Here is a 19,186-nt window from a genome sequence, read left to right on the forward strand (position 1 = left end):
CTCCTTAAGGACTGTAATGGACATTGCTTGCATTGATTCTCACAATAACCGTGTGGGTGGTGCTACCAGTTTTGAAAAGAAACTGAAGCTTAGTAAGTTACCTAGGGTAATATATTGAGTAAATTTCCAAGGCAGAATTCAAGTCTAGACCTTCTTGACTCTTTGCATGATGTTCTATCCACAAAACAACATAGCAGGGAGTCTTGTGCAACTTTGCAGGGAATCTCACAAGCCACCATAATCGGTCTATTTTTCACTTGACATATTCTAGATGGGCTCTTACCTGACAGCCCCTATGCATCCTATGAGGCTTCTCCTCATTCCTCAGGTCATAAAAAGACGCTTCCTCTTTAAAGTTTTGATCTCTGTCCTCTGAGAGAACACTCCTAAGCTTAGTGGTTGCTTCTCTTCTCCTCACCGCCACATTCTTCCACCCTACAGTTTCCTCACAAAATTAAGAAGATTTCTCTCTACCTCTCTACAGTTTAATTTTTCTTCTATTTTTCTCTTTATTTTTTCATTTTTAAAATTTATTTTATTTTTCATTCTTTAAAGCAATAATATATTCTCCTTTACAATTTGAATAATAGAAAAACGTTCTGCCAGCTCTTTCAACTTCTACTTTAGCAGGGTGAACAATCTGCATTTCATGGACATGTCATCATTTCTTATTGTTGGGCAGTATAGTATATTTTCTGTAGATTACTTGAAAATTCACCTTGCCCTCACCCTATTAAAACTCAGATGCTCTTTTTGCTATGACTCTTCATAGTTCTTATAAGGTTAGAAATCTCCATGTCAAACTGCCTCTATCAAGTGCTTATTGCTCTGTGTACCTTATTGCTGGGGGTTTCTTAGTAAGGCTTGATTTATAACTTCTTACCTTTTCCAGGATTTCTCCCAATTTTTCACATGCTATGTTACTGTTTGCTCAAAAGCATTTGAGCTACAATTAGCAAATTCCCTCCAAAGCCAAAATGCAAATGACAGCTCTCTTCAGTTGTCTGTTAGGTGATTTTTTTTAATAGAAGTATGATTTCTAACCAATTATTGCTTCTTCCATTCTTTTATTGCCTCTCATCATTGACAATATCTCAGTTATTTGGTATACCTGCATCTCACCTCTTTACCATATCAGCATCTTTACAAGTAAGAAGGGCAAAATTTGTAGTTATAACTAGTTACAACTGCAAATCAAATAGCAGCTTTCCCACACACATAGCATGTAGGGGTGCTATATCTTTACAGTTCTATTCAACGAACACTCATCAAGTGACTACTGACAAGATAACAGACTGGGCCAATTGTTGGGGATTCAGAAAAAATCTTTGTTCTGTTGAGCAGTCTGCCGTATATAGGTAATGACTACTTGTGAATACACCTTTACAAATGCAAGGTCACTTTCAAAGTTACCTATTCTATGACAAAGTTTAACAGAAGGTTGAGGGACATAACGTGTTGTAGTGGAAGAATCATTAGATTGTCAATCAATCAATCAATCATCAATCAACTAGCAAACATTTGTTAAACACTTAATATGTGCCAGACACTCATCTTGGCAATGGGGATACAAGTACAAAAATTTATTCTCAAGGAATTTAAATTATATATATAATATAGATGGATAGACACACACATATTTTCATATTTGCTTGTATATTTATTCATACACACATATGTTAAACATGCATGTATATTTACGCACATGCTATACATACACAATACACATATAAACACATTTTACATTGTGTGTGCATAAAATTAATACAAGGTAATAATGAGGAGGGGACTGAAAAAATCTGGGTTTCATGTAGAAAGTGGTACTTGAGTTGTGTTTTGAATGACATAAGGAATTCTGAGAGACAGAGGTGAAAAGAATGCATTCCAGGTATGGTGGATGGCCAGAGTAAAGGAAAAGCAATAGAATATAGAATATTGTGTGAAGAACAGCGAGAAAGACAGTTTGGCTGGTTCTTAGATGATGTGAAGAAAATACAGTAACATATAATATAATTTATATTATACTATGTCATAATACAAGGATGTGTAGGATATATTAATGTAACATACAGTATACACATATATAAATTTTGTATTGTATTATGTTATATAATATGCTGTATATATAATTCTATATAATATAACATACTGCAATACAATTCTATATTATATATTAGATCATATTACAATACAATATACTATAATTCTATATATTTCCATATCTATCCAATCTATCTAATTCTGGGGCAGCTAGGTGGCAAAGTGGATAGAGTGCCAGATCTGAAGTCAAGAAGACTCATCTTCTTGAGTTCAAATTTAGCCTCAGACACTTATGAGGTGTGTGGCCCTGGGCAAGTCACTTAACTCTGCCTTAGTTCTTTATCAGTAAAATGATCTTGAGAAGAAAATGGCAAACCACTCCAGTATCTTTGCCAAAAAAAAATCTCACATGGAGTCACAAAGAGTCAAACACAACTGAAATGACTGAACAACAATATATAATTCTATATTGTATATAATATACTATAATCATAACAAGATATAATATAGTACCATGCAATATATGGTAAAACAATCCAATATATTCTTAAATTATCATACAGAATAATGTATATTATATTACATATTCTTATATTTTCTTCACAGGACCAGTCAAAATGTCTTTCTTGTTGCTCCCCACATGTGATATTCCATCTTTTATGGCTTCTAATGTTCCTTTACTCTGGCTATCTCCCATATCTACAATGCACTCTATTCACCTCTTACTCTTAGAATTCCTTATGCTTAATATATATGATATAACATTTTATTACATCACATCATATTATAATTACTTTATATATTACATATAAAAACATATAAGAAGGCTGGAAATGTAGGTTGGAGCCAGGTTGAGAAGGGTATCGAATGTCAGAGGAGTTTGTGTTTGATTTCAGAGGCAACAGAACACTTGGTATTTATTAAGTAGGAGAATGACATAGTCAGAAATGTACCTTATGAAAACCACTTTGGCAGCTACCTGGAGGACTGATCCAAGTGAGGAGAGACTTTAGCTAAGAAGACCAGTTAAGAGTTACTTCAGCAGTATAGGAGATAGATGGTGAAAATTTAAGTTAAGATGGTGAAGGAGCTTGAGCTAACATGGTGCCCATATGAGGAGAAAGAAAGAGACAGACATAAGAGATAATATGAAAGTAGAAGCAAGATTTGGCAGTTGACTGGGCATGTGGGGTGAAGACTTCTGGGCAGTTGAGAATAATGATCTGGTTGCAAATCTAGGTGACTGGAAGGATGGCAATTGCCCTCAATAGAAAGAGGGGTATAGTCCTGAATGTGCTATTTACTAGCTACTTGACCATTGCAAAGATACATAGCCACTAAGAAACTTATTTTCTTCCCTGTTGAAAGGAAGAGATTAGAGTCTAAATGTATGGAAAAATAACAACAAATATTTATATATAGGAAATTTTCCTTTCCATTAGTCATCCAAAAATGTAGCATCTACTCTTATACTTCACTGGAGGTACCCAAATGACCAAAGGCTGGATAACCATTTGTTGGAGATAGTGAAGAGGGGAATTGTTGATCAGAAATGGTTTGGACTAGGTTATCTTTCAAATTCTTTCTCTGTAGTTCTACCTCCAACCCCTTCTGGCAATCCATAGCCTGAGAAGACATTGACAACTGAGTTCTACTCCTGGCACTACCATTAAGCTGCAGTGTGACCTTGAACATATCACTTAATGTCTCTAGTTTTCAGTATCTTCATCTATAAAAAACCAAAGGTATTTTATTAGATGATTTCTAAAGTCTCTCCTAACTTTGTTCATTTATTGCTCTTTTGCCTGCATCAAAGATGACACACAGGCAGATTTTCACTGTTTTGCGGCCTGGTTGCTGTTGCTACATCTTCCACTTACTTAATCCCATTCCTCCCTGACCCCTGATCCCACCACCTACTGAGAGAATCAGCAGGAAAATAACCACCTCTTGAGAGAGTCATCAATCTGTGCATGGTTAAACCCTCCTTTCCATCCTTATCCATGAGAGTGGGCACCAAGTCACTTCCATCCTTCTCTTCATATACCAGAAGAAAAGGGGTCAGAACCTTGGCACATGCTGCTTTTGAAAGGTTGCCAACCCCTGTCTTAAAGCGTTCTTTCCACCCATCATCTGGTACCTTCTGCATGTAATTATCAGTCCACAACTCTGCCCTGACTCTAGAAAGTGGTTCACAGTATTTCACATGTCTTTCTGAATGTGAACATTCCATTCATCAGCTTGCAGCAGCCCCTAGATAAATGTTTTGGGAACTTTAGATCATACTATTAGTCTGTTGATTAAAAGATCAATGTCATCATCTATTCCTTCACCCACCATTTATCATAGGATCATAAGAATTAAAGCTGGAAGGGACCTAAAAGGCAATCCAGTTCAGACCCTGAACTACGGTCTACTTCATCTATAATGACCAGAGCACCAGTTCTCAAGGAATTTGTCTAGTTGGGAAGACAAGAAAAATACAAGGGAATAATTAAATGAGTGTCAAATAACCACAAAAGACAGAAATACATGAGATGGCAAAAGGCAATGTATAATTAAGTGCCAAATGAATGGTACAGATAATAATTGTTATGGTTCATAGGAGAACAGATCACTGTGGGTTGCAGTGGTCAGGGAAGTTAATCTAATGACAGTGTTTGGATTTTTTTCTTGTGCTCATTAAATAGTAGCCTAAAAGAGATAAGATGAAATTGAAACAGTTATATAACTTGGTACACAGGAGAGGGTACTATCAAATTTCATGTGACCAGCTATACAGTTAAATCCCATGTAACAAAATAATCATTATTACAAAGAGATGTTCCACATATTAAAAAAAAAAGATTGCTAAGGCCCAGTTAGGTGATCACTTATTTAAAGAAATATTTAAGATCAGAGATTTAAAGCAGGAAAGGACCTTAGAATTCATGTAGTGCAGCATCATCTACTGTGTGGTATAGGAATAGCCTTCTTTAAAACAAACCCAATACAAGTTTAATGGGGATTACCTACTTTGTATGTGCTTTAGGAAGACCATTTTGGCAGCTAAGTGAACAATAGATTGGAGTAGGGAGAGACATAAGACAGAGAGACCAAATTACAAGGTTGCCTGCTCCTACAACACTGCAGGCTTAAAGTGATGAGGATCTGCATTGGGACGGCAGTTGTGTCAGAAGAAAGGGCCATGTATGAGAGATTCTGTGACAGGAGAAACAACAGGATTTAGCAACATGTTTGATATGTGGGGGTAGGGGCATATGATGAGTCAAGGATAACATCCAGGTTGAAAGCCCAAGTGACAACAAATGGTGCTACTTTCAACATTAAAAGGGAAATTTCAGAAGGAAATGTGGATGAAAGATAAGCTCTGTTTGGGATTTGTTGAGTTTGCATTTGAACATCTAGTTTGATATTTCCAGTAGGCGGTTGGTGATGGAAGACTGGAGGTAGGGAGAAATTTAAGATCTAGATACATGTATCTGAGAATCATCCCCATGATAAATGAATCTATTGGAGCCAATAGGATCACCAAGTAAGATAATATAGAGGAAGAAGAGAGAGCCAAGGAGCAAGCCTTGGGGACACCCATGGTTAGAAGGTATCTGAATTTGTAGGAAACTATCAAAAAAGGGAAATGAAATTAATTGGCATGCCCTTTTCTCAATGCAGCCATATTGGCTCTTTGTAATTACTTAATTATTTTTCTTGATGTTTACAATATCTTTAATGACTTATTCTACATTTTTTTCCCCAAGAAATTGAAGTCAAATTTACTGGACTATAGTTTGAATATTCTGTTTTCTCCTTGTTTTATTTTGTTTTGAAAATTCAGACAATTGTTCTTTTTCCAGTCATGTGGCAGCTCTCTGATTTTCAACGAATTTTCAAATATCACTTACAGTGGCCCAAAAAACTCAGCTGCCAGTTCTTTCAGGACCCAAGGAAGTCATTCATCTGGATGAGGTGACTTGGATTCATTAAGGTCAGAGAGGGACTTTCTTGTTTTCTCTTTTCTTATCTTGAGTATCAACTTCCTTTGTTCTATTACCTCCAGGGTGAAACTCATACTTGAAAAAAAATCTCAGAAAAACAGAATTAGCCAAGACTTCCTTTTGTTCCTTATCAATTATCATCATATCATCCACTTCAAATGAAGACTCTGCCTTCTTAGATTCTCATTTTCCCATAATATAGCTAAGAATTTTTTAAAGACTCTTTATGTTATCTTTAATTTTTCTTTCCAGCCTCAGTTCATTTTGAACATTAGCATTCTTTGCTACTTTTAAAGGACAGTACTATACTCTTATATTAACTTTCTTTTACCTGGTTTCACCTCCATATTTTGAAATTCTTTTTAAAATGTAACTTGGTTATTGAATTCCCTGTATATCCATCTTAGTTTCTTCAGAGAAAAAAAAATTCCCTTTTTCCTCTTCATTTTAATGTTTCCTTTTTGGGGGGGTTCAGAATTTTATTCTTCTGTTTGCTCATTTTACCAGATAATTGCTTGACTTTTTAACTTTTTGATAAGGTAGGACTCTGCTTCTAGTGTGGAGGGTATACTGTACCAAACTTCAGGGTTTGGTTGCAGCTATTTTCAGAGATATTTATATGTAAATTTATATGTAAACTTTCAGTTCTTGCAAGGGTGTATGATCAAAGGAGAGGTATTTACTGTTCTCCTAGTCTGTTCTCTGGTCTATGAGTGATCACAAGCACTCTTTTTGTCTTGGGATTGTGAGGAGGATTCCCTCTCCACCACCATTATGCCAGCATTCCACCTAGTCCAGGATCACCACCCAGGACTGAGACCCAGATCCAAGCACAGACAAAACAAGAAAATTTCTTTGATCAGTCACACTGGGAGGAGCTGCTGCTACTCCAGCTGCTGCCACCCTGAGGCTGGGTCCAGATTGTACTCCTCTCTCACCCAGGACCCACAGACCTTTCCTACTGACCTTCTAAGTTGTCTTTGGCAGTTTGTGGGTTGAGAAGTCTGAAGACTGACAAAAGCTGTCAGTGAGTCAGTCCCCTGGGACCTCTTCCAGGTTTGCTAGGGCCCAGTCTGTGCCAGCGGGGCCCACGCTGGACTCTGCTCCTCTCTCAGACTGGTGCAGCAGACCTTTCCTAGTGACCTTTCAGGTTGCCTTGGGCTGGAAATTTGTTTCACTCTGTCATTTTGTGGGTTCTGCTTCTCTACAATTTGTTTAGAGTCATTTTTATGGGTATTTGGAGGGGTCTGGGGGAAAGCTCTGGCAAGTCCCTGCTTCTACTGTGCCATCTTGTTTCTGTTCACCCCTTTAGAATTTTATTCTTGACCATCTCCCATCAATCTTGAGCTGACTTCACCTGAATTATTTTATTCCATTGGATACAAGCCAACTATCCTCTGAATCCTTTCAGAGGATATATGAATCTATGCCTAGATTTCTTCTCCTCTATCCCAATATAGATAGAGTGGTCAGTTTCTTTAAAGATTCACATCCCTTCACATTACATCCACTAGTTCTTCCCTATTAGTGAGATTCAGAATCACAATAAAATTTCCCTTTGTTGATTCCTCCATGTTTTGAAGGATGACATTTTCATTAAGGCAAGTCAAAAAGTTACTAGTGGCTCTGCTTTGAGCAGAGAGAGATAGAAACATAGAGATAAAGACAGAGATGGAGAGACAGAGATAGAAAGAGACAGAGATAGAAAGAGATAGAGACAAAGGTAGAGACAGAGGGAACTCCAGCAGATATCTAGATGTCAACATGTGAGTTTTTTTCCAAACTCCTCATCGATTTCCTTTTTCTGTACAAGTGTCCTGTAATATATTCCCATGACAGAATCACTTCTGTTTTCCCTGCTTTCACCCAAAATATTCTGTATCATTCTTCTTTCTTTATTTCCTCAATTGAGTGTGATTACTTATTATACAAAATACAATATGATCTATAACAATGTTCTAATAATCTTTTTATTTATCCTCTTTCTTTGGGATATGGTATACCCATCAAGAGCCATAATCTAGCCATAGGTTTCACCTCAGTGAGTCTCTTTCGGCCTATGAGATCAAATTGATTTCCTTTTCTCTACTTTGATGCCTAAACTTGGAGTATTTTTATATCTTTGCCATCTTTCTTGTTTAAAGCCTTTTTAGATTTGAAAGCCAACTAACAAATGCATTCTTATGAGCTTCTGCCAGGTATGATTTACCTCTGAGGAATCTGCTGGTCCTATATTATAAGCCATGACCCAGAAATCCAAACTCCATTCTCAGATGTCACATTCATAGCCGGCTGTTCACTCCACTAGATGCACTTTGCTCCTCTTCATCTCTTGTTTTCAATGGGCAATGACAAAAACACAACCAGCCCCCCAAAGTCTTTAGTTTCCTTCCTAAGATTTGAATACTCATTGGCTATATCTAGTTAGGTTTCTTCTGGAAGTATCCTTTGATTTCAAGAAGTGAGTAGTTGGCATCTCTTTTAATAATTTTAATGTCTTTAACGTCTTGGACACATTCTCCAGGAAAACAATGGACCTCTATTTTTTTTTTTACCAGATTTATAAATACATGTATTTATAAATAGATACCTCAGGATACCTGAGAAAAGAATGACCAACTAATATTATTCTCCCCTTCTTTTTCTTTTCCCCTTACCAAATTATCTCTTATCTGATAACTTTTATGACTCTCCTATATTATTTTTGATAAAATAAGCAGATTCCTTCTTCTGAAAGCATCTAGCTGTCTCTTCTTCAGGATGAGATTCAGATCCATTTGTGAATTCTAATTGTATAGCCATATTTTCCTTTCCTTTCCTTTTCTTCTCTGTGCAACTCTCCCATTCTTCCTTATCCAAAAAAGAGTTTGCTCTCCCTACTCCACCTCAGATCTATACCTCCCCATAATTTTTTTCCATTTTTTATTCTTTTTAAAGAATTTGAGGCTTTAAATAAATGTTATCACCATTTGGGGGTTTGGTGGGGATTAGATTTTTCAAGATAATGTCTTTTTAAACTATTTCACAACTCCACTTATGTAGTGCCTAAAAGGATCCCTCAGGTAACTGCTATGAGACTTCCTCAGTTTGATACACAGTGTCTCCAGCCCTTACTCCTGTCTTGATTAGGGCAAATAGACTTCTTTTACCTCATCTCAGACTCAGGAGCTGACAGAATGGTAGAATATCTCTTTACTGTATTCATACTTTATTCTGAGTTTTTCTGTGGTGAAGGAAGAATACATACCTACTCCTCTGAACTGGTCATTTTAGGCATTCTTCATCCCTGCTATTATTGCCTCCCTCACTTAAAACCAATTCACTTGCAAGTTATGGCATCATCTTCCTGATGTCATGGTCCTCCTCAAGAATGAAGGACAAACCACACACAAACAGCCCTAATCACTGAATGGACGTTACCTCAGTCAAAGTGAGAACTCAGAAAGACCTTAGCTTAAAAAAGGCCAACATCTCCCATTGCATCCCAGGCCATCTCCAGTCATCCTGATCTATATCTGGCTACTAGATTCAGATGGCTGTGGAGGAAAAAGTGAGGCTGGTGACTTGGTATAGCCCTCCCTCACTTAAAACCAATTCACTTGGTTTTCCTGATATATTTGTCTTCTTTGAAAACAAAGGACAAACCGCACATAACCTCTATCCCCATGAAGGGTTTTCTTGAAGAATTGATGAGCCTCAAAAAATTACTAAAATATTGTTATGAGACAGAAACACACACAGTGAGATTTTTCCCTGACATATATGCCATCCCAGCAAAGCCTTTTTCCTCTTTATATAAATAAAATTCAGATTGCAAATCTGCTAAATTAATCCATAATTATCTTCTTCACAAAAATATTATTTTAGTAGTTTAAATAATTTTTTAAAAATATATTTTAAATAGATTTGCTTTAGTCAAAGGTATAATGAATTTCAATATAATTTACCTGGTAAAAATAAATTACCGCATTATCATTCTTTGAAAGAATGTATTTGCAAATTAATAACAGAGGCAGTATGCCATAGTGAATAGTGCGCTACCTTCAGTTCTTGAGAGACTTGAGTTCACATCCAACCTCTGATAAACACTATGCGAACCTTTGCAAATCATTTAACTAACCAGGGCTCTTGGCAACTCTCTACTATTGATAGTTGAAGAGAGGATGTCAGTCTCCATTGATAGAAAGAATTTCATTACCAGGCAATTACTTCTGCCCATGAAAAGATAGGTTCAATACTTCTTCATATTCCAGTCCTTACCTATTACCTAATGTTTTACTGGGGAAGTCCACGGGACAGCATTTGAACTGAACACCATCCTGCAATGACCTTTTTCTTATTTTCAATTTCTTTTATAATTATACTGTCTGCACCATATTATTGCCTACTTCTTAACCTAATTTCCTGAAATGGTTCTCTAGTTGTTTTGTTGATAATTACACAATCCCCTCCCCTTAATAGGTTTGAAGCTTCTTAAATGATCATAAGATTATAGATTTAGAACTAAAGGAAGCTGCAGAAGTTATCCTGCCCAGCCACACTCAGAAAATAGAGACTTGAATGAGGCCACACAGATGGTAAATCTCAGAACTGGAATTTGAACCCAGATCCCCAGACTCCAAATGCAAAACTCTTTCCACTTTAGCATGTTCCCTCCCAAAGACAGGGACTTTGTCTTGAGTTCTTCTTCTTCTTTTTTTTTTTTTAATCCATCATCAGAATAATAATAACTAGCACTTATTTAGTACTTAAAAGTAAAGCATTTTATATATGCAGTCTCATTTGATCCTCATACTAACTCTGTAAGGAAGGCACCATTATTATTCCCATTTTACAGATGAGGAAACTGAATCTGAGAGGGATTAAATGACTTGACCAGGGTCACAGAGAGACTAAGTGCCTCAGACAGGTTTGAAACTCAGATCTTAATGATTCCAAGTATGGTACCCCAACCATGACACCACATAGCTACTGATTATGGTAATAGGTACTGTTTGAATGTTCATTGAATTATAAATATTCTGCAGAATTTAAGTCAGTGTTTGAATTGAGAGCATTCCTGCCATTCCTGCCAGTAGAGTGAAATATTATGCTTTTAAGTATAAATCGCTTGTGTTTCAGTGCAAACTCCTTCACTTGGATGAGGCTATCCATACTTTAGAGCTTGGACTTGTGTGACACTGGGTTGTGGGAGGAGCCCAAGGATTCCTTTCTTACCAAAACTGAAACTGAGTCATCTTCCTTCTTCGCTAATGCCAAGGTGGCTTAATATTGGTTCAGCCAAGGGCTATGCTCAGTAGACAATGTTGGAGAATATGGAAATCTGGCTTGGATGCTGATTTACAGCTTCTCCATAATAAAACTCATTCCAGCATGCAGTCTTCTCTGACAAAAGGATTCCTTAATCTTCCCATTCCAAGGTGGATTTGATGACATGCTCCTGAGGTCACATTTCTTTTGCTCACCTTACATGTGTGATTGGTGGTCAGCCAGAGATAATGGCTTATAAGCAAAAACTTGGTGCTCTGACTTGCCTAACTCTGATTGTTTCGAACCAATCTCCATCAGAGACTTTCATTTTACTTTTTATGACCATTTTAATTATAGTTTCCCTATCTCGGTTCTCCTAAATATGAATGAAGCAGGTGAAGTGTAGCCCAGTCGGAGCATTATACTGCTTAGTGCAGGTTACTATCTTTAGCAGAGATGCTGGAATTCATTCTCATCTCATTTGCTGAGCGCTCTATCATTAAAGTGTCATTGAGAACTGACACCACTTAATTTTAGCAGCTTTCAATTCTCGTTTGCAGCAAGAATAGCTTTAAATGGAGAGGAGTGAAAATTACAGCGAGAGGGATATTTTTACACCACACTCAGCATTTTATCAAACAAAGCAGCCTCTCGGGGAATAAGGGACAATACATTATAAAACCAAACTCTCCTCTGATGCTGGTAAATGGGTATTTAATCTTCCTATTGCGGGCATCCACTCTGACGAGCCTGTAATGAATATACTGTCAGGGACATTATCTGAGCTGTTGTGCTTTCCTATTTCCCAAAATATCTTTGGTTTTTATTTCGGGTGTGGTCAGAGAGAAAGAGTGAGAGGAAAAAAAGGAGAAAGAAACACCACAAGCTTCCATGCTCAGCTGTCTCCTGCAGGCCACAGCCAAACCTGTACCTTACTGCAATGAAAGAGCCCTAGGGATTTTTCCCCTATTAATTGCACAATTGCTTTTCCTGCCAGTGTAATTTGAACCCTTGGGGGTTAAGAAAATCACTTACTGTGAAATAGTGGCAATTTTTAACCCATTCAGCTGGTGTTTCTTTGCCTAATTAAATGTAAAATGGCTATCTACTGGCTCTGTGTGTGTGTGTGTGTGTGTGTGTGTGTGTGTGTGTGTGTGTACTTCTGGGGTTACTCTGCTTCCTATGCTGATAAGGTAATCAAAAAGGCACCAAGTATTAAAATGTGGAAATGATTTTTCCACTTAGCCCTAGAGCACAGTGGTTATTTCAATCACTACTGTGTGCGGAAGAAAACTTCATTTAACCACAAGATTACCTTTTCCCTCCTGTATTTCTCATACTTTAATATATTCCAGTGGGTGTATGATCTCATCAATGTAGTTATTCCCTCCATCGGTGCAGATCACAGCCCATCCATGCACTCTCATCCTTTCCAATTTGTGTAAATACACTTCCATAGATCCTCCACAGATTATTCACTAAATGTGCTAGAGGCCATCCTCTAGAGTGCTTCTGTAAATATTTCATGGGTGCCATTGAAGCACTTGAGCTATCTTTCTGTTATCCTTCACTGTCACTACTTGATTGGCTCACCTCCTTCTTTGAATCAATATATCCTAGTCTTGTAGACTACACCTTACACGAAGCTTATCACTGGAAATATGTTGCAGCCTATTTGAATCCACTATAAATATCTCCATCATTATTTGGGTCACTTGCAACTTAGATTCCTTAGTAATTGTGATATCTTAAAACTACACTAAGACTTTTGGGAAACTGCATACTTGAATATAAGCCCATCACCATTTATACATCTGTGGTTTCTGGGAAAATGTATTACTAAATTTTGTATTATAAAGCAACATGTATGTATACATATACGACTTATAATGCACTATTACACTAGCTTATAATCTACTATTATACTAGAATTTTAGGGAAGTCTAACTTATTAGCTATGTATAATAAAAACTTGGGCCCAGAGGCTGACTGACTTTCCAAAAATTGTATTTTAAAAATGATTCTATTAATTTAGTCACTCACTGATTGATTTAGCAAACATTTATTAGGCATCTACTATATTCAAAGCTGGGACAGATAGGAGGTATAGTGGATAGAGTGCTGAGCCTTAAGTCAGGAAGATGAGTCTTCCTGAGTTCAAATCTGACCTCAGGCATTTACTAGATATGTGCTCCTGGGCAAGTCACTTAACCCTTCTTTTCTCAGTTTCCTCATCTGTTAAATGATCTTGAGAAGTAAATGGCAAATGACTCTACTATCTTTGTCAAGAAAACCCAAGTTGGAGTCACAAAGAGTTGGACACAACTGAAATGAATGAACAAAACAGGAAGAAGGAGATCTTGAAGGGAGAGATTGAATTTGGAAAGATCTGCTAAGAAGCTATGTAACTGTTAATATGGGTGGTAATGAAGGTCTTTAGGGAGCAAACTTGTGGAGCATTGGGGATAGAAAGGGATGAATACTAGAGATGTTATGGAGGTAGACCTTAAAGACTAAAAGTTAGCATTAAGGTCATAGACATGGGAGCCTTGGTGAATGATGATACCATAGACATAAGGAAGTCAGAAGAAGGATTGATAGGGTTCTGAAATTGATCTAGAATTGCCAACTCTTTTTTTCCCCTTTTGAAGTTATATCTTTACCCTTTCAGTCAAAGGTAGAAAGTATCTTTAGATCAAATCATTTTTTCATTTTCCTTTCTTCTTTGTTTTCTTTCATATATATGTACATTTATAGTTGTAGTCAGTGTATATAAATAAAGTGTAGCCCCAGCGTTTTGCAAAAAAAAGCATCAAAATCAAATAATTGGAGTCAGTGTATAGACAGTTCTGGTTCTATTGATTTCTTTTGGCATCAGCTAGTGAAGGTCTTTCCATATTTCCTTTTTTAAGAGGAACATTTTATATCTTCCTCCCCCAATAATTTTAAAAGACTTAGACTTCTCAATTGAATTAATAAGATTACAAATTAGGTGTGAATAAAACCTACATAAGATATCTCTATTGAATCCATCAATCAATCATAGGCACTACGCTAAATCCAAGGACCTGAATTAAAGTTGTTGGGAAGGAGTGGTACGCTTCTAGTTTTTGGATAAGATGAGGTGATTCTAGGTGTTTTGGGATTTCTTGAGGAGACTCAGCCCCTAAGGGTTTTGGGTAAATAGCAATCTAATTTGGAATTTGAGCATTCTAGTCTGACTAGCATAGAGAAGAGAATAATTCCAGCCAAGTCCTTAAAAGGGAATCCCTTGAGGGTGAAGGGAGAAGAGCCTCAGTATTTTATCTCACCTCCTTTGGCCAGAGGAAGACCTCATAAACTTTGAAAGGTCTGGAAGTTTTTAAATTGTCCCTAAGTGCCCTAGACACATGCTTGAAACAGCTGATGGCAATGTTGATGTTGGGAGCCTAATACAAACAACATTGAAGAAAAGATGCTTCATAATTCTACACACAACCCAGAAGAAAGCTTCACCATACCTAACGGGGACTTTATGAGCTCTCTATAAATTGGGGGGGGGGGGAAGGTTTTCTAGCAAAAGTACCTCCAGAGCTATGAGTTATCTCCTTTTGCCACATATCCCATACATTTGAACTCACTTTCCTCTGAACACTCTATCTACTTGAGAGTGCATTCCTGGTTAGAGGGGATGTTTTGTACTAACCATTCTTATTATACTACTTTAATAAATATTAATTTTTAAAAACTAATTCTCACTGGCTCATTTATGTCAATTGATGATCATTGAAGGGATCACACTGGTGGGAGCTCATGAAATATAATGCTAAAAACTAATCTATAGCACCATCAGTTTCCCCAAGAATACTTAGGGGACTGGGGACTTAACCTGCTGGTCCACGTTTGGTGAGACTAAAAACTGGCATTACACTTTATACTTCAACCAATTAAGCTATATTAAAGGTCCCCTACTTCCAACCCCTCACTCTGTAGAAGGGAAATTTGAGGCATAGAATTGTTGGATAATTTTTCCAAGGCAGTAAGTGGCAGTGCCAGAATTTTAAACCAAATTCATTCATCTTTGCACACACATTTGCCTTGAATGCCCTCCCTTCTGTCCTCTACTTCATAGAATCTTCTGTTTCTTTTAAAACTCTACCAAAACCCTCCTTTCTGCATCATACCTGTCCTGATCCTACCAGCTGCTAGTGCCATATTCTCACAAACTTGCCTTTTATTTATTATGTTTCTATTTTGTAAATGAGAAGGCAGTGCTGCAGAAAAGCTGGAGAGCTAGCCTTGAGGCAAGGAAGGGACCTGACTGACTCAAATCCCACCTCTAATGTATTTATCATGTCTTTGTGACCTGGACAAGTCACTTAAGAAGGTACCAATTTACATTGGTAAAGAGAATTTCCTTATCTGGGAATTCCTTATAACAAAGAACATTACAGGTCCAGTCCCTAAATCTAAATTTTCCTTTTTTATGATTTAATATTTTATTTTCCCCCAATTACATGTAAAAGCAATTTTAACATCTATCTTTCTAAATTTTGAATTCTAAATTATCTCTTTCCCTGTCTTTCCTCCCTCGCTTATTGGAAAGGCAAGCAATTTGATGTAGGTTATATATGTGCAGTCATGCAAAATATATTTTCATTTTAGTTGCTGTGAAAGAAAACACAGGCCCCCAAAAAAAGAACAACAAGAAAAATAAAGAAAAAATATGCTTTCATCTGCATTCAGACTTCATCAGTTCTTTCTCTGGAGGTAGATAGCATTTATTGTCATAAGTTCTTTGAAACTGTCTTAGATCATTGTATTACTGAGAATAACTAAGTCATTTCCTGTTGATCATTGTACAATATTACTGTTACTGTGTACAATGTTCTCCCGGTTCTTCTCATTTCAGTTTGTATCAGTTCATACAAAGTCTTCCCAGGATTTTCTGAATGCATCCTGCTCATCATTTCTTATAATAGTATTCCCTCACAATCATCTACCACAATTTGTTCAGCCATTCCGCAATTGATGGCCATCCCCTCAACTGACAATTCTTTGTCATCATTATAAGAGCTACTATAAATATATTTGTACATATAGATCCTTTTGCTTTTTTTTAATCTCTTGAGGATATAGACCTAGTAGTGTAAACCTATTTTTCAATGTTTATTTTTGTCTATGTTGTTCTCCAACCTTCAATAAAATATAAGCTCCTTGAGGGTAAGGACTATTTCATTTTTGTCTTTGCATGCCAAGTACTGAGATGGAAAATGGAAGTGACTTGTCAAAGACCAAACAGTAAGCCAGTATCAAGGCTAGACACTGAATCCAGGCATGTTTTACCACCATCTAGTTGTTGGCTCAACAAAACACATAAAACAATGCAGATAGAATGCTTAATGACTTCTATGAAATTTAGAGGTGAGCCTACAATTTTAACAATTATTAGCCATGTCAGAATTTTGGTGTTATTTTGTCTAAGCCTCTAAAATATTGGTGTGGTGACTTAAAGCTGGTAAGAATGTTTCTGATCAATTTATTGTATATCACTCCCAACCAAGAATTCTTGGTCTTCTTTAGAGTAAACACTGTCAATTTTGTTGGAAAGATCCCTTAAAACATTTTGTCATAAGGAAAATTAGAAGTCTGATAGCCTTGACTGCTATCAGGCCCTGCTATAGACATCCTATTTGGAGAGAGTACTTGTCTTTAGATTCTGAACTGGCAGTCCCATTGCTTTCATGATGAAATGTTTATGGTGACTAATACAGAATCTTTTTCATCTCTGCCAACTCTCTTTAAGGGCTCCATCTGAATGTCTTAGATAAGTTTCTTCCAATAATTGCCTTGACTTAATAAAAGGTCCCCTGTAATCTCCTTCCTGGAACAGCATTACTGAAGAAAGAAGATCAGCACATCCTGAAGGAAGAGTTACAGTGACGCTGCAAAAGTGGGACTCATGTCTCTGGACTTCCAGCTGATTACACTCTACCACTGAATCCCTACAATCCATGCTACAGGTAAAATTCACTGTGCAACATTCACTGTCACTAGAAAATTTTTCCCATCTAAATATCTAAAACATCACCTTCTACAAGAATTGCCTTCCCTCTGAGATTACTTTCAATTTAGTGGATATGTATTTTATCTATCCACAGCTGTTTCCATGTTGTTACCCATTATAATGGGAATTCTTTAAAGTCAGGGGCTATTTTTACCTTTATTTGTATCCCTAGCACTAAGCACAGTGCCTGGAACATAGTAGATGCTTAATAAATGCTTTGTGATGATGACTAAATTTTTTTTAGTACTTAATTCATTTCAGCAAATGTGTGTGTGTGTGTGTGCGTGTGTGTGTGTAAAGGAAATCTGGACTTCCTGTACCTAGAGATATTAGTATCTCTTCTGTAACCTAAATCTCACAGGGCTGTATGTAGCACTGAGCGATTAAATTCCTTGTCAGTGGTCACTGCTGTGATGTGTCAGAGCTATAGTTGGACCTAGGTCCTTCTTAAATCCAGTACTGGCTCTCTATCCACTTTCCCATACTGCCACTCTTTTTTTTTTTTATATCTATATAACTTGCTCAAAACTTTCTTATTCAGTCCTTGCTATGGCTATATACAAAATATTGTCCAATGGTAATGTTACTTGTAAGCTGTGTTGGCATACTTTGACTACACTCTATGGATGCCTATGGTCCTTTTATAGATTTTAACTGTAAGACAAAACTTTTATATTGATTTATTATCTAGCTTAATTGGAGCTTTCATAGGATTGAATGAATGATGATGTTCTCACCTTAATCTCATTTCTCAAAAGAAAGAGAAAAAAAAAATTTGAAAAAAGTGCCTCATCTGTGGTCTTATAAAACTCTGTATGAGTTAATCCCCATCCTGGATCACTGTGTTGTCAAGGTAGAGGGGCTTGCATAGCTTAATGAAACTATGAACTATGCTATGCAGGGTTATCTAAAACAGACAAGTCGTAGTGGAGAGTTCTGACAAAAAGTGATCCGTCAGACAAGGAAATGGCAAACCACTCCAGTATCTTTGTCAAGAAAACCTCATGGACAATATTAAAATAGCAAAAGATATGACTCCAGAAGATGCAACTTTTATTTCAGAACGTATCCGACATGCTACTGAGGAAGAGTGGAAGCCAACTACAAGGGGCTGTAGAACTAACGAAATGGACAAAATAAAAGGGAAAAGAAAGTTCATTTGTGGATGTGTCTGGTGATAAAAGGAAAGTCCGATGCTGTAAAGACCAATGTCATATAGAAACCTGGAATGAAAGATCTATGAACCAAGGTAAGCTAGATGTGGTCAAACAGGAGACTGAAAGATTAAAAATTGACATCTTGGGTGTCAGTGAATTTAAATGAATGAGAAAGGGTGAATTGAATTTAGGCGATCAGTATATATACTATGTAACAACAAGGACCCTGATATACACAGGAGGGTCTGCTGTACAGGTTCTTAGATCTGTTTTTGTAAAAAGAAAGCAACTTTTGAGGGGTCAACAATCACATTATTCAAGAACATGTATCATTCACTTAGTTCAGAGGAAAAAGGCCGTACCCTGAACTTCAGAGAAGATACAAACAGAGAAATAAAGATCAACAGACAGGGCTTCCAACTGTCTGACCATAAGCAATACATATATGGTTACCAGAGAGAGAAGCACTCACATCTGTCTTTTCAGTTCTATGAAGATCCACATCTTCTAGAAATAACACCCTCCCCCCACCCCCAAAAAGTGACACATTCATCCTAGGGGATTGGAATGCTAAAGTAGGAAATCAAAAGGTAATTGGAATAAGTAGCAAGTTTTGTCTTGGAGTATAAAGTGAAGCAGCACAGACATTAGTACAGTTTTGTCAAGATGACTCACTGGTCCTAATAAACACTGTTTTT

The 19,186-nt window shown here is 36.9% G+C and overlaps 1 long non-coding RNA gene across 1 annotated transcript in view; it reads left to right on the forward strand.

Annotated features, from left to right (window-relative positions):
• LOC140524129 (uncharacterized) overlaps positions 1-18,699 on the forward strand; it is a 37,483-nt gene extending 18,784 nt beyond the window's left edge. Inside the window, exons 2-3 of the long non-coding RNA XR_011973576.1 lie at positions 17,158-17,287; positions 18,394-18,699. This is a non-coding gene — a long non-coding RNA (uncharacterized lncRNA). The remainder of the gene's footprint in view (positions 1-17,157; positions 17,288-18,393) is intronic.
• Positions 18,700-19,186: the final 487 nt, after the last annotated feature.

This window comes from Notamacropus eugenii, chromosome 2 (genome assembly GCF_028372415.1).
Source record: "Notamacropus eugenii isolate mMacEug1 chromosome 2, mMacEug1.pri_v2, whole genome shotgun sequence".
Classification (NCBI taxonomy): domain Eukaryota; kingdom Metazoa; phylum Chordata; class Mammalia; order Diprotodontia; family Macropodidae; genus Notamacropus; species Notamacropus eugenii.